This window comes from Choloepus didactylus, chromosome 5, assembly GCF_015220235.1.
Source record: "Choloepus didactylus isolate mChoDid1 chromosome 5, mChoDid1.pri, whole genome shotgun sequence".
NCBI classification, from domain to species: Eukaryota; Metazoa; Chordata; class Mammalia; order Pilosa; family Megalonychidae; genus Choloepus; species Choloepus didactylus.
The window spans coordinates 19947964-19963100 of NC_051311.1; the positions used below are offsets into that span (position 1 = coordinate 19947964).

The 15137-nt window shown below is 36.5% G+C and overlaps 1 long non-coding RNA gene across 1 annotated transcript in view; it reads right to left on the reverse strand.

Moving 5' to 3' along the window:
* Positions 1-14926, reverse strand: part of LOC119533825 — a 106840-nt gene extending 91914 nt beyond the window's left edge. Inside the window, exons 1-2 of the long non-coding RNA XR_005216883.1 lie at positions 14816-14926; positions 1204-1302 (exon numbers count right to left, since the gene is read on the reverse strand). This is a non-coding gene — a long non-coding RNA (uncharacterized LOC119533825). The remainder of the gene's footprint in view (positions 1-1203; positions 1303-14815) is intronic.
* Positions 14927-15137: the final 211 nt, after the last annotated feature.

Sequence of the window (15137 nt, forward strand, 5' to 3'; positions counted from 1 at the left end):
TCTATCATAGGTAATCAATGTATAAGATTCTGCTGATATTTTTTTATCGTGTATGCTTGGATTCAACATTTAACTCTACTTTAACTGCTATTTAGCTCTATTTAACGCTATTTAACTCCTCAGGGCTCTAATCACATCACACTCAGATTCTTGACATAGCTTCCTAACTAATCTCCCACCTCTCTCATCCTCCTCTTCCAAATCAGCCTGTTCACCAGTGCCAAGTTAATCTTTTTAAAGGCTTCTTACACACCAGGAGTCTCTGCTTCACAAAGTATTATCACTTCCTATTTTTGTTGTGTCACTTTCTCATACCGAAATCTATTTATTTAACGTTCCCCTACACATTACTTTGGTTTTATTCAAATGCTGTGTTTTTTTAAGAACTTGATCAAGACTTAACTTTTCTGTGCAGCTTTATCAGACAAATTGCAGAACACAATGGTTTCTTTCTTATTCTGAATGATGATTTATTTATATTGATCTATTTTCTAATTGTTTCTCTCAAAAGCTGTCTTATATTTCAAGCTCTATTATAAGTTCCTTGAAGCTGTGCTGTCTTTTCATTGTCCATTCATCCTTTTTCAGGTATTTTTGTTCCTCCCTATTGAATATTTTTTAATTTAATAATTAATAATAAATATAAAAAGAAAATGTTTAACATCCGTGTGATTTTTATTACATTGATTTGTTATGAATTTAAAAAAATAAAAATGTAACTTAATAATCATTTCATATAATTTACCAGTTTATCATTAGTTCTTCCTCATTTTCCCCAATTGGTCAACTTCATGTTTTGCTCTTAGAGGCTGTAAAAGAGCTCATATAAACATTTTTAAGTTGCTTGTATGCTGTAAGAACACCACACTTTTATGTCTAACTATAGATTTTCTCCTTCTGATTTTATTTTGCTTTTGGAATGCTTTCAATGTAAAAACAAATTGTGAAAATACTCAGTTTAGGAAAAAAGGTCATATAGTGTGCAGGCAGGCTGTCACTACTTTGATAAAAAAAGCAGTAAAACATTTTCATTACGAAGGGAGCTCAAATTAGATTGACACTCAGATTCATTTGTGAAAGTCATCATTCTCATTGTGTTATGAAATGTGAAAAAAACACATCTGTTAAAACTGGCATTCCCATGTCAACTGACTCACAAGTAGAGGGAGTGATAAACCACCATTTGCCAACAGGCTCACGTACCAATTAGGGGCCTGGTTGATGTCACATGGTCTTTCTACTGTTGCAATCTCTGTCACTTGCATCTCACGTAGAATGCCAGCTGTAAGTCAATGGATGTTTCTGCAAAAAAGAACACAATGTCAAAGAGAAAAGCTTCCCACTTCTCAAAATGTGTTAGCATGAAACACATTAATATTTGATGAGTGGGTTACAGTGGGTCAAACTAATCTTTGGCTTATGAATTTCTGTTTTATGCCAAATGAGTCAGTCAAAATGAGAGTGTTATTTTATTTTCAGCTGATGTATGTCATTGCTACACAGAAAAAACATTGTTATTGCTATATTGACATGTACCATCATAAATAGTGCTGTTATAAACTAATTCATGACCACATTTTTATATCTTAATATAGATTTTCTCCTTCTTATTGTATTTTGCTTTTGAATCTATATAGTATTCTTTAATGTAAAAACAAATTATGAAAATATTCAGTTTAAAAAGAAAAAGCCTTACAATTCAACCTAAAAAGATGTGTATTGAAACCACTTGGCTTCTTTTCCAAAATTGAGACAGTTTACAAATAGGTGTCACAGCAGATTATCTTGTTTTAACCATGTGGTAAATCATACGCGCTGAAAGCTGCCTAGGAGATTACTGAGAAATGATGTCCTTGGCACAGTCTATTAGGCTCTTCAATGTGGTAGGGAAGAAAGGAAAAAAAATAGGGAATTTGGAAAGAAGTATTGGAAGGTAAAAGATAACTGAGACAACTAGATGGCTTGGCTCAGTGACTATTACAGTCAATATTAGAACTCTAACACCAATCAATTAATAAACCTGTAAATGCCTCCAGGAAGACACTACAGTACAGCAGGCTCTGGACTCAGGCTGCTTGGTACATATTTCAGCTTGGATATTTTCTGGCTATGTGGTCTTGGGCAACCTACTTCATCACTTTGAGCATCAGTTTCCTCACCTGTAAAATGGGAATAATAACCATCCCTTCCACATGGTCATATTATAAGAATTATAAGAATAAGTGAATGTATGTAAAATACTTTAAAAAATGCCTGGAACACTGTGAATGCTCAAAATGTTATGAATATTACTGGTTGTTGAACATTGAGCAGATGTTATGGAAACTCATCTTATAGTGTGCTTTCTCTGTTTTGCCCTCTAGGAACCAGTACATCTCAGGGAGAATTCCATCAACAGATTTGGATATAAACATTTATTTTCTCATAAAAAAATCCCTTAAAAGAAATACCAGGGCAAGGATATAATCAAAACAAGTGGTTCACAGGGATTGAGAAAGGTCCTCTTTTTGGCTATCAGTTTCACCCTGGCCCTTCCAGTGGAATTTGTAAAGACACTGTATCTCCTGCTTAGCAGGGTCAGAAATGTTCATCACAGAAATTATATGACATGTAAGCCACTGGAGAGGACCTCTGAATATGTATTTCTTTCACCTAAATTTAATAAAATGTTTAATATTTATTTTGTTTCCCCTTTTAAAATATGAATATCCTTAAGTCAATCTTTTTATCCCAGTCAATTTCAGCTCCTTTCTTACTAATAACACAATGTCACTCTTGGTTATTCCTCCCATTTACAGTGACTGCTGATCTTCATAAATTCTCTACACCAAGACTTAATATTAAGGCTGTCTCTAGGAAAATAACGTGCATGTGTGCAGGAGGTGAAGATAATAGTAGGCATCTTACCACCTCCTATTTCCGACACAAATGCAAATGTTTTGTATTTAAACATGCTCTTCCCACTCTTAACTTTCTCTATCAGGGCTTTCTCCTGCTCTGTTTATAGCAATGGCCTAATATGCTTCATGTAGCCAATGGTGGCTAATTCTAGGAGCATTTGACTGCAGAGTTTGTTTATTACTTGAAGCTCTGTCTGTGCTTCAAAACTCACTGCATGTTGATAGCTAATGAATGATTTGCAAAGCATGAAACCAACATGCCTGTCAGGAGTTAGAAGGCAAAAATATGTATTAAAATTAGCAGCACCTATGCTATTAAAATATGTCTTTCGAAAGAGGACAGCACGGAGCTATTCAAGCCATTGTGTCTATGCCCAGGGTTGGCAGGAAGATGAAAGTGCAAATTAGAAATCCCTGAAAGCTTTGATATGTTATAGCTGGAAAACTTGGCAAGATTTTACATTTTTAGGAATTAGATCTTGATTTCTTTGTGAAAACAGTAGGATCTGAATTGCTTCTGTATCTTCTTGAGAAGGGGCCTCTCTGTTTTATCTCAGTTGAATTTTCCATGACCACAGTTTTGAAAGAATTGATGTTCTAAACAGCCCTTATAAGATCCATGGAATTGTTCTTTTATTTTCCCTTTGGGCTGCAATATTTAATAAATCTATCTTAAAATTCTTAAAATAAATGTAGAAGGCATCAAAAACACCAAGCTAAAGTCCAGCCATCCTTTCACATCATATATAATATTTTAGGAGGTAATCATTAATTTATCGTTATATAAGGTACAATTGGAATAGGTATTTTTAAATGGGGCAAAGAACTGAATGTTGGCAAAGTGTCTTATGTAACTCAATTAATGAAAAAGCAGTTTTGGCAAGTCTAAAAAATAGCTGAAGTATAAAATATCTTTGAGACTAAATATGCAGAAATTCTGAAGTGTAAAAACAGGAAAACAACCAAAGACAAATAGCTAACTTTGAAACAATCCCAGGTGGTTTAATATAATTTTGCCTTGCAGAAGGAACAGTGGCAGTGATTTCCAAGATCTCTTTGAACTTTTCAACTTGATCACTCAAATTTTCTTTTCAAAAGGCAATCATGCTTTGAAGGCCCTGTCTGTAAAATGCCCCTTCTATCTATTCACTCATTCCTTCTCTTTCTCTGGATGCAGCTCAGTTAGACAAGTGGAAATGCACCTCTGGAGATGGCATGTTGCTTGCTTTTCCCTCTAGTCTATAGCTAGAGAGAATGTTTGGAAAAATTCTGAAGGTGCTAAAGCTGGAACAAAATGATAGGGGCAAGAGTAAGCATATTTATTTGCTTTTGAATTAAACAGCATTATGTGTCTATAATAGTCCTCATCCATAGGTTGGCTCCATTCTTTAGTGGTACTGAGTCTAAAATTTTATGGATACATTTGACAGTCCTTCCTGATGTTCATTTTTCAACCAAACTTTGAAAAACTGATTAGACATTGTTATTTAAGTAAAATTGAAGTGGTACTAGGCAGAGTTGGCTTAGTGGCAGCCAGAAAGACTCGGTGCAAGATTACATATTTAGGGAGAGTGAGAGTTTCCCCAGCTACTTTTTAAAAAATCTTGCTAAATTTGTTTACCTAGCAAAATTCAGAGAAGGAAAAATAGTTGTCTTTCTAAAAGGAGATTTTTGGCTGTTTTTATTGAGCCATAAAAGCCCTTAATGTAGTAGTAAAATGTAGAAACTCAGATTGGGTACCTCCATTGTCTGCATGTATAAAATGGGTGCAAAAATGCCAGTCCTGCCATAGGACTATTTAACTACTAAATGCAATAAGGTGAAAATGCTTTGAGAAGTGTTAACGCTATTCAGATGCAAATAATATGGAATGTTAAATACAAAAACAGGGTTTATAAACTGTATCTCCTGAGGAAACACATGTGGAAGTGAAAAGAACACAGATTTTTAGAAGTTATCTCCATTATTCAATTGACTGCATGTGATTTTCAAGTCATTTGGTTTGTGATCTTTGTTTCCCCATATGTACAAGTTGGAATGATATTTGCTTATTAAGATTTTTGGAAGATTAATGAGGCAATATAAGAATAGAACCAACACATGGTGAAATTCTTCATTCTTCCCTTCATAGATATAAGGTCTAAGAAAGAGAGGTTAGTATATTTAAAGTATTGCCATTTTAGAGGTATATAATGATGGTTTCTGAAGCAGTCATGTTCATTGGAGACACAAAACTGAGAATTTGTCTTGCTGTTTTCCCTAAGGCCTAGCAAAGTGCTTGGTGCCTGATGGACAGTCAAGAAACAGTCAATAATCCAAGGGGCAAAAGTTTAAAATGGTCAAAATATATTTGTGAAGAGAAGACCTTGTGTTACAAAGTGCACAAATAAAATACAGTACAATTTTACAAAATGGACCCAAAGCATAGTAACTGCATATTTTCTTTCCATTTTGAATTGACAAAACCTCTGGATAAGATCTGAATTAAATTTTTCCAAGAAAATTAACTTAGTGTAGATTTCTTGATGAGTTTTAAAAATCATTCCTTTCACTCTGAGGTAAAGATGCTGGAGGAAAGGAGAATCCCAGACTCTGTCTCTTTCCATACTTAGGAAAATAAACCACTTTCACCACAAATCAGAACTCATATGAATCAGATAAACCAACAAACTGAGGGACTGGGTAGGCAACTTGGGGGAAATCAGCGTTAGCAGGAAGGATGCTCGGGTTTCCATATTTTAGGCATATCACACAGATTCAGTGCAAGAAATGGACTAAAGTGTTTTAGGCAAAAAGGAATTTAATACATACAGGGGATACAGCTTTTTTATGAGAGCTGAAAGAGTAGGAGTTGGGGGCTTCCAAAGGATCCATCTGGTATAGATATCCCTGCCATATCTGCAATATAAGGATATGGATGGCACTGCCACTTGTATGTCACTATTACAACTGCCACAACCACCTCAAAACTTCTTGACAAAACTAGCAACCAGAAGTGGATCACCAGGACTGGCCTCCACAACTGTCCTCAGTGTCCACATCTCCAGGATCTTGCTTGTCAGCAAAAATAGCAGCAGGAAATGGCTTTCCCCTTAAAGATTAATTTAAGGTATAACGTGGATACATCTAATTTGCATCTCTAACCCTAATTACAAAAGAATCTGGGAAATGGATTTTTAGCTTTCAAGTTTCTGTAAAACCAAATGGCAATTAAAACCAGGCTGGGATGGATTCTGGCTGCCAATTAAACTTATCCATAACTCCAGGGTAGGGTGATGACTGGATGATGTGCTGAAGTTTACTAGAGCATGACCTGACTGGTTGGAATGTAGCTTTGTATAGTGTATTTAAAGGGATTTCGAAAAAGAAAACAATCAGATTCTCTAGCAAGTTCTGCATTTAACCCTAGCTAAGCTCTTCATTTTGCACACTCCTGCATCTTCAGCTATGAAAACTGTTCAATCCCACATACTAAGGCTATAAAAATTAATGTACAGAAAACTAAACTAAGGGCTCAAAACAAATCTTTGAGGGAGTATACATACTGGTCCTAAAAGGTTGTCCGGGAGTATTCACCCTCTATAACTCATAGTAAATATAAAGTCTGAGTAGATCTTAAACATAGACAAAGTGAAAAGAATGGCATGAGAACCATGCAAACAGTAATAAGCCTATCCTTCTGCCACCTCCTCAAGCAAAGTCATTTTTTTTAAAGTACCAATTTACTAGTATGCAGTAGGAAAAGGCACCCAAAAGCTATTGGCTTCCTGAATTAATATTGGTAGAAGTAAAGGAGTAAAATAATATAATTGAAAAGAATTGAGGCCTAGGCCTAATTAGGCAAGATTTTAATAAAGTGTATGTGCCAGCATTGCATGGTATACCCACATATAGATCCAAGCTATTCTGACGCAATATTTCCAGTTCGTAACTTGGTATGCAACTGGTAAGCTTCATAAGATTATAACTCCATGCAGGCCAGGTCCAGGTCTGTTTTGTTTATCATTTTCTAGCATCTACACATGATGCAGACTCAATAAATATTTATTGAATGACTAATGATTCCAGACCCTATAAAGACTTTAAAGGAGACTCTCAGAAAACACAGATATAGTTTAGGGACTCCCTATGAAACATGCCTATAATAGCAAATGGACTCTTTTAGTCAGAGATGATGCAACTGGGAGGAGCTGGACTTCCTACCCAGAAAAATTAAACTGAAGGAGAAGAGCAAAGTTTCCAATAGGATGGGGACCAAAACATTGGAAACATTGGAGTTGAGGCCTTAAAGAAAGTGAGCGGGCTGGCAGTGCCACATTAGGTTGCCATGCCAGTGAGAAGGCCAAACCATGAAGATATTATGTCTTTTCAGCCATTTAGGGTGAGATAATGCATATCCAGAGACTTAGAATTTTAGCAGTTCAGGGATATTTAGGCTACTTTTGTTTTAAACCATCTTAGTGTCTCTCAAGTGATTTCATTTTCTAATAATTAGAATTCTTATATTTTGTGGTGTTAGTGCTTACATGAAGGATGGATTCTCTAGTGCCTGTCCTAAATAGCAATATTCCTGGGAAGAGGAATTAGAAGAAACAGGGTGAACAAAGTCCATATTTTCCATGAAACCAATTCCCCGAGGGAACAAGGAATTATACTCTTAGATAAATAATCATGGACGTTATACCTATGCTGTTTCCTTTTTACTTCTTTGTGGATACCACAATTTCCTTTTGCTTTGGTGAATAGGATTAAATGTATGAATCAATATTGACAAATGTAGAATTTCAGATGCCAAACTAGAAATGGAACCATGTTTGTTGTGTTGAGGGCAATGCCATGTTTCAGGATCCTTAATGAGGCAAGGCTAGCAGAGAAGTCAGGGAACAGGGCAAAGAAAGACCCTTTAGAGTGAGACAGCAAATGCAAGATGCAACTTGCTAATATTAGAAGTGAATTTCAGTGTGAGAAACAAAATAGCTAAAAGATAAGGCAATTTCAAGGTATAATTTGGGTAAAAAAAATGAAGCAGGTAGAAAACCTAAAAGATATGGGGAGGACAGAAGCTGAAATTTTCAATGGATTTTAATAAATATATGGATGCCAGGTTAAAAGTGGCCCAAATTAGGAATTTCCTTGCAATTAGAAACAGGGTTCCACTCTTGGGAGGGAAACTAATGAAATCTCAAGCGTTGTGGAGGGGATAGACAATTGAGTTATATAGAAACTCAAGATGGGAACCAAGCTAGAAACATTACCCTACACCAGGGCTGAGGATGGGGGAGGATGGGGCCTCAGAGGCTGCCTAAATACTTTCTGTGTCAAATTCAGAGAAATGAAATAAACCAAGATTGCTGTTGGAAAAATCAGAGTCCACATCTGTGGAACGAAAAGTCACGGGAAAGGAGATGGTGAGAAAAGAGAAGATGATAAACATACACCTTAAATATTTATGGCTGTAAATCACATACCCACAAGTGAAAGTAGCTTCTTGTGCTAAAACAATGACAGAACAAGTGAAATTTTAGTGGACTAAAAGAATTCATATTTTGCCTAAGTGCATAGCATAGTACACTGGAGTGACTTTGGCAGTAAAAATTATATTTAATCACTACTTGATTCAAGAAACTGAGCAACACAAAAGTCCTTTTTCTTTTTCTATTTAATAAATGTGCTTAAAAAGCATTAGCTGACAGATACCTATTTCGATAGAAGAAATAGTGTTTTAAAATAATGTCAGGACTCTTTTTTTTTCAACCTCTTAAGCTTTTATGATCCTGCATTGCAACTCTCATTATCTTGGTGGTGAAACTTCAGGCTTGCTTTGGGCAAAAATGACTCATAGTTCAGGTGCTAAGATAGCTATTCATTCTGTTGCTTCTTGTTAAATATAAATATATACATTTTAGGAATTACTCATTAAGCCAACTCTGTGTGCATGAATTTGGAAAGTTAATTAGGAGAGTGGATTTTTAAAGCAAATTCTTTTTCACATTACTAGGCTATACTAATATTTGTCCCTGTGGGCTGCAATTCTAAGAATTTTAATCATAATCTTCTTTTCAAAGTGAGAATCTTTTTCAAGCCTCTTTTGATTAAGCAAACTATTTTACATGAAATGTTTGGCAAGCAAGAACAAATCCCAAACTCTATTAGCAAACAATAATTAAAAAAAAAACAAACATTTAGACTTGTGGTTAATGCTTTTTGATACTTGTAAATCCATAGTGATGTTTGCTTGTGTGTGTGTATGTGTATGTGCATCTGTGTTTCTGAACACAGAGGCCTAAACGTGGTGTGCTTTTGAAGTAAGAAACACCATGTCAGAAAGAAAGAAGAAACCATGAGAAGATGGGTAAATCCATTTCTATTTCAAATTTCCCTTCTCTCCATAGTTTCTTTATCATCTATTATGTGATTGAAAGAATGCTAATGTGGGAGCTCAGAGATAGAGATTTTATCCCATCTGGAATACTCATTGGATATGTATTTTGGTTAAGCACAGGAATTTATCCAGTCCCAGTTTCCAGCTCTACCATATCAGGAGTTTGAATAATAAACTCTTTCATTTCTAGAGCTCAGTGAGTCTTTTCACTGTCAGTGCTTAGTGAACATGGGCATGTCTATCTAAAGGGCTTTACTTCAGATAAGAATGATTTATAAAAGAACTGAAATGCTCACAATTCATTCTCTGGTTCTTGCCTTTATCTTTATGACTTACAGGTTACGCCTGGCATGGTAGAGTTTGTTCACATTTATCTGGTTATCCTCCACCGCCTGTGCACACAGGAGATGAAAACTTCCAGTGCCCTTGCACATAGGCTGGGCATCTCAAATCCTTTTCTTTCCCTGCGGTGACATTCAGAATGCCTTGTGTTGTAAAGATGGAACAGGGACGGGACCGGCTGACTGAATGAGCACAGCTGCCCTGCACCCATCACCCACAGTGACTGACTCTGTAAAGATGTATCCAGAGATTCATTGAACTTTCCCCCAAGGTCAACAGGCATATCAAAAAGAAGGAATTAAAACATTATCTTCTTGGATGGTGTGCTGGTTTGGATCTGTTATTTACCCCCAGAAAAGCCTATGTTATTTTAATCCAATCTTGTAGGGCAGACTATTGAGGGTGGGATCTTTTGATTAGGCTGTTTCCATCAAGATGTGACCCTGCTCATTTAAGGTGGGTCTTAAACCCTTTTCTGGAGTCCTCTATGAGAGGATAAAAGGCAGAGACATTTTGGAGAGAGCTCAGAGAAGCTGAAACAGAAGCCCAGAGACATTTTGGAGAAGGCCACTGCAACCAGAAGTTAAACCTGGGAGAGAAGGAAGCCATGTGCCTTCCCATGTGACAGAGGAACCCCAGATGCCATTGGCCTTTCTTCAGAGAAGGTAGCATCCTGTTGATGCCTTAACTGGACATTTTCATGGTCTTAGAACTGTAAACCCCCACTGTAAAAGCCAATCCATTTTTGGGTATATTGCATTCCAGCAGCTTTAGCAAACCAGAACAGATGGTAATGTCACTAAGTGACTGAGTAGTCATGAGGGAAGCTAGAAGAACAGGATTTACCAAGAGAGAATGAGGGGATTCCAGGTAGAAAGTCTGTGGTAATAAATAGATAATGAAATGATAAATGGGTCCAGCTGACCAGATCAAAGTTGAAACCACACATCTTCTTTGGTTGCCATTGCCTTTGTCTTGAACCTTATACTATCACATTCAAAAGAATTCACACATTCTTTTATTTTCTTAATTTAGTTTCATCTACTCTGAACATTATTAAAAAGGCCATAGTATTTAAGTCCATAGGCTACTAAAAAACCTTCCTCTGATCTACAATATGGATAAAAATTGAAAATTAAGTTGATGGCATAAATTATCATGTAGAAACACCAATGTGGAATAAACTATGTGTTCAATTAATTTATTTATTTTGCATTTTCAACTGCATAATTTTAAGATCATTAGGATATTTTGAAGGCATATATACAGATGTAGAAATTCAGAATTTTAATTTGTACCTTTTTTTTTTGTCAACAATTAATCAATATTGTTACTATTATTGGCTGCTTTGGTGGTAGTAACCATCCCTTGTTGATTGTGTTCTGGTTATCTATTGTTGTCTGAGAAGCTACTCCAAAACTTAGAGGTTAAAAACAACAACCATTTTATTACATCTCATGATGTTGTGGGTAAGGCACGCAGTTAAGAGTCGCCTGGGTCCGGGTGATTCTTCTGTTCCACACATCATTGCCTGGGGTCAATCAGCAGTAGTCAGCTCGTTTCTGGACTGGTCTGGAGGATTCTACGTGGCTGCATTTACCTGTATGTACCTTGGCTGGCCCCTTCAGGGATTCTTAGAGCCTTACCCTGTCTTTCCAGCAGGCTGGGAAACATTTACAAGGTAGTTCAGGGCTCCATAAAACCAAAACTGAAAGGTTCAGTACTTTGAAAGTCTAGTTCCAGAACTGCCATAGTGTCACTTCTGCCTGACCCTATTGGTCAAAACAGTCACAGGCCAGCCTAGACTTAACAGAGGGGAGAGGCAGAGCTTACAACTCCTGCCTCTTGAAGGGAAAGTGTCTAAGAACTTGTGGCCATCTTTAATCTGTCACAGCCTCAAACCAAAGGACCACACATGCAAATACAAGAGTGTAAGCCCAAATCAAACTTAGAATGCCTTAAGCTTGGTTCAATTGTAACAACAATAAATTAACAAAATATTAAACTAATCCTCATGTACTAATATAGTGCTGAAACAGATTTCTGCATTCCACTCAAGGATTTTTACTGTCATGAACAAATGCAACATTAAAATTTAATGCTTTGTTTTTAGAAATAACAAATGAATTCAAACTTTGAATTTGCTTGTCCTTTAATATTCATCTTACTATTCCTTTCCTCTTTTAGAAGTAATTTACAAGAGATTGTGTATGATCATCTATTTCCATGAAAGAAGAATCAACATATCTAAAGCTATGATGAATTTCGATGCCAAAGAAAGGACTAATGTTCTAAAGTATGATAACGCCAAATTCTACCAATCTAAAGAAGTAAAGGGAAAAACTTGATAAGTATCTGCAACAGCAGAGATTTATATTAATTCATGAATTAATATAATGAACTTTTTATCACACTGGTGTCATATTTCTCTCTAGTTTCTAACCCTGTGGCGTGTTTTGATGGAGCTCAGAGGAACTAACACTGGATTTAAAACAAGAGGGGAGGAGTAGGAGCTTGTGGGGAGGAGGGACACAGAGGAAGTTCCTAGAGTGTACAACATGTTTTGATTTTTTTTGACCTGGTTAGTGACTTTTGATTTTTCCCATGGGCATATATGTTTCATGCAATTTTCTGTACGAATGTGTTACTTCCCTAAATTGAAACAGGCTTAGGAAGTTGAAAACCTTATCTGACAACTTACTTATAAAATGATACAATTCTTGTCTCAGAAAATGTTAGTTGCATTAGTTCTATCCATAAATATTTGTTAAGCACCTACCGTGTGCCTGGTATTTTTTTAAGCACAGAGCATATTGTGAAGAATAAAGCAGACAGTATTTATAAGGTTGCCAGTAAGATAATTCACACTACAATTTTGGAGAATCAAAGAATTCAAATATTTGGCTTACCCTGTGCAACTGTCCAACTCAACCTTTCCATGTAAAATAGGCACTGTGGAGTAGTGAAGTTGAAAACTAAATTTTAGCCCTATTGTCCCATTCCTAGTTTCAATGCCATAGGGCTGTCAGCCCATGGAGTTTTTTGTTCCTATAGAGCGGACACTACTTTCAGCTCTACTGAACTCACAGGTCATTTGTAGGGAGTGACATTACATATCTGTGTACAATTTTAAATCATCATATTTGTGATTGATTCAGATATTCAAATATATACTTCTTTTGAAAGTTCTTCAAACAGTGCAAATAGAAATTCACAGTATTGCTATACCTTTGCACTAATACTCCATTTTAGCACATAAGAGAGAAAATGGCCTTCCTTATCAGAAGTGAGTGCTGACCACCCCTTCATGAAGGGGATTGCCTCCTTGTGCAGCTGTACCAATTTGCTTTTTTTTAAAAAAAACCAGTTTTATTCACACACCATGCAGTTTTTCCAAAGTTTACATTTAATGGCTCTTGGCATAATCACATAGTTATGCATTCACCCACACAGTCGATATTAGAACTTGCTCATTTCTTCCAAACAAAAAATCCCATATCCCTTAAATCCCCCATTATTGACATTTAGCTTTGGTATATGTGCCTTTGTTACAATTAATGAAAAAATATTACAATGTTACTGTTAACTGTAGTTTGCATTAATTGTATTTTTCCCATATAGCACCCTACCATTAACACCTTATAATAGTGAAGTACATTTGTTCTAGTTCATGTAAGAACTTTCTTATATTTGTACAATTAACCACCATCATTGTCCACTCTAGTTTCCCTAATATAGAGTCCCAGTTTTTATCCTCTAGCTTTCCTTCTGGTGACATACACAGCCCTAGCCTTCTTCTTTCAACCATACTTACACTCAGCTTTGTTACTTACACTTACAGTATCGTGCTACCGTCACATAGTATTGTGATATCCATTCCCAAATCTTTACAATCAACCCTATTAAACATTCTGTACTCCTTAAGCATCAATCACCCAATCTCTGCCCTCTTTCTATTCCTTGATAACCTATGCTCTCAAATTTAACTCCCAGAGTTTGCTCATTATAGTTAGTTCATATTAGTCAGAACATAAAATATGTGTCCTTTTGCTTCTGGCTTATTTTGCTCAACATAATGTCCTCAAGTTTCATCCACATTGTTGCATGATGCATCACAACTTGGTTCCTTCCTCTAGCTGCACAATATTCCATCATATATATACACCACAGTTCACCCTTCCATTCATTAGTCGATGGACACTTGGGATGCCTCCATCTTTTGGCAATCATGAATAAAGCTGCCACAAACATCCACAGGAAAATGTTTCTGTGTTCCTGCATTCAGTTCTTCCTTGATTTATTTTTAAGAAGTGACAACTTATACGACCCCTACCACTCTCCAACCCTGCAGCCCCCACTCCTCTCTATTTTAAGCAAGTAGCATTTCCAATACCAAATAACTACAGAAACTTGGGAGTAGTTTTCCCTTTTAGTCTCTGGCGCTTTATTAGCAAAGTCATTGTGTGCCCATTCAAAGAAAACAAGTTCCAACTATTCACTTAATTTCAAAACATGCATGACAGCTCTGCTTAGATCCTTCCTCTAAGGTATGACGTGCGATATATTGAAGTGAGTACAGGAAACCTCCTTTACTTCAAGCTGTTATTCTGCACACAGAAAAAGTGGAAGATATTGGAAAACCTCTTGAGGATTCTAGGTTTTTTGACCTTAGCTTGGAAATAAGAGAGAATCAGGAAATGGTTTCTTGCTGGGACAGAGCCAAAGATGCTTGGCCAGAAACAGCTTTGTCGAGTTCCTCTCAGCTGAACCCACGAGGCCAGGGCTTCACTGGAGGTCCTGGAGGGGTGAGGACATGGCAAGTCCAACTCCTCCTCATCTGCTTTGCACCCTTTCAGGGGAGACCTGGAGGAGGTTGTCACCTTGAACTGAATCCAGTTTGGAAAAGGTGACTGAGCTGGAAGCTGGGGGAGAATTTCCTTCTAAGTCCCATGGGCAGAGCCTGAGAGCTGTAACCTTCCTATCAGCATATTTTAAAACCTGATAGAAGTCAGCACATTTTTAAAAACACTTAAGCCCATTGTTTCCTATTTTTTTGGGGAAAAAAAATTGCTAAAGAATTTTAGCTCTTCTAGCAGCACCCTTGCTCATAGCCAGATTAAATTTCTCTTTTCTTCATAGATTCCCCAAGGAATCATTATAATGAAAAAGTAGGCACCAGAAAAACACTTACCCAGTTATGTCTGGAGAAAAAGTCAGTTTTTGGATGATCCACGTAAAAATCTCAGCACATTTTATTGTAATCACAGCTCTGCAAACCATTTTCATCTCCAGTGGATACCAGTGAACTACTGCCCCCTAAAGGTCATGACCTTGGGCACCAGTAAATATTTATCATTAAAAACAGGCCTAAAATAATACTAATGGCTTCTTTCAGGAAGTCTGAGCAGTGACAGCTGTAGACCTGCTTCTCTTATTTCTCTACATGGATGTATTTATGAGTCTTCCTCAATTATTTCTTTGCCTTCTATCCCTAGGTTTTGCTAACTTTTTTT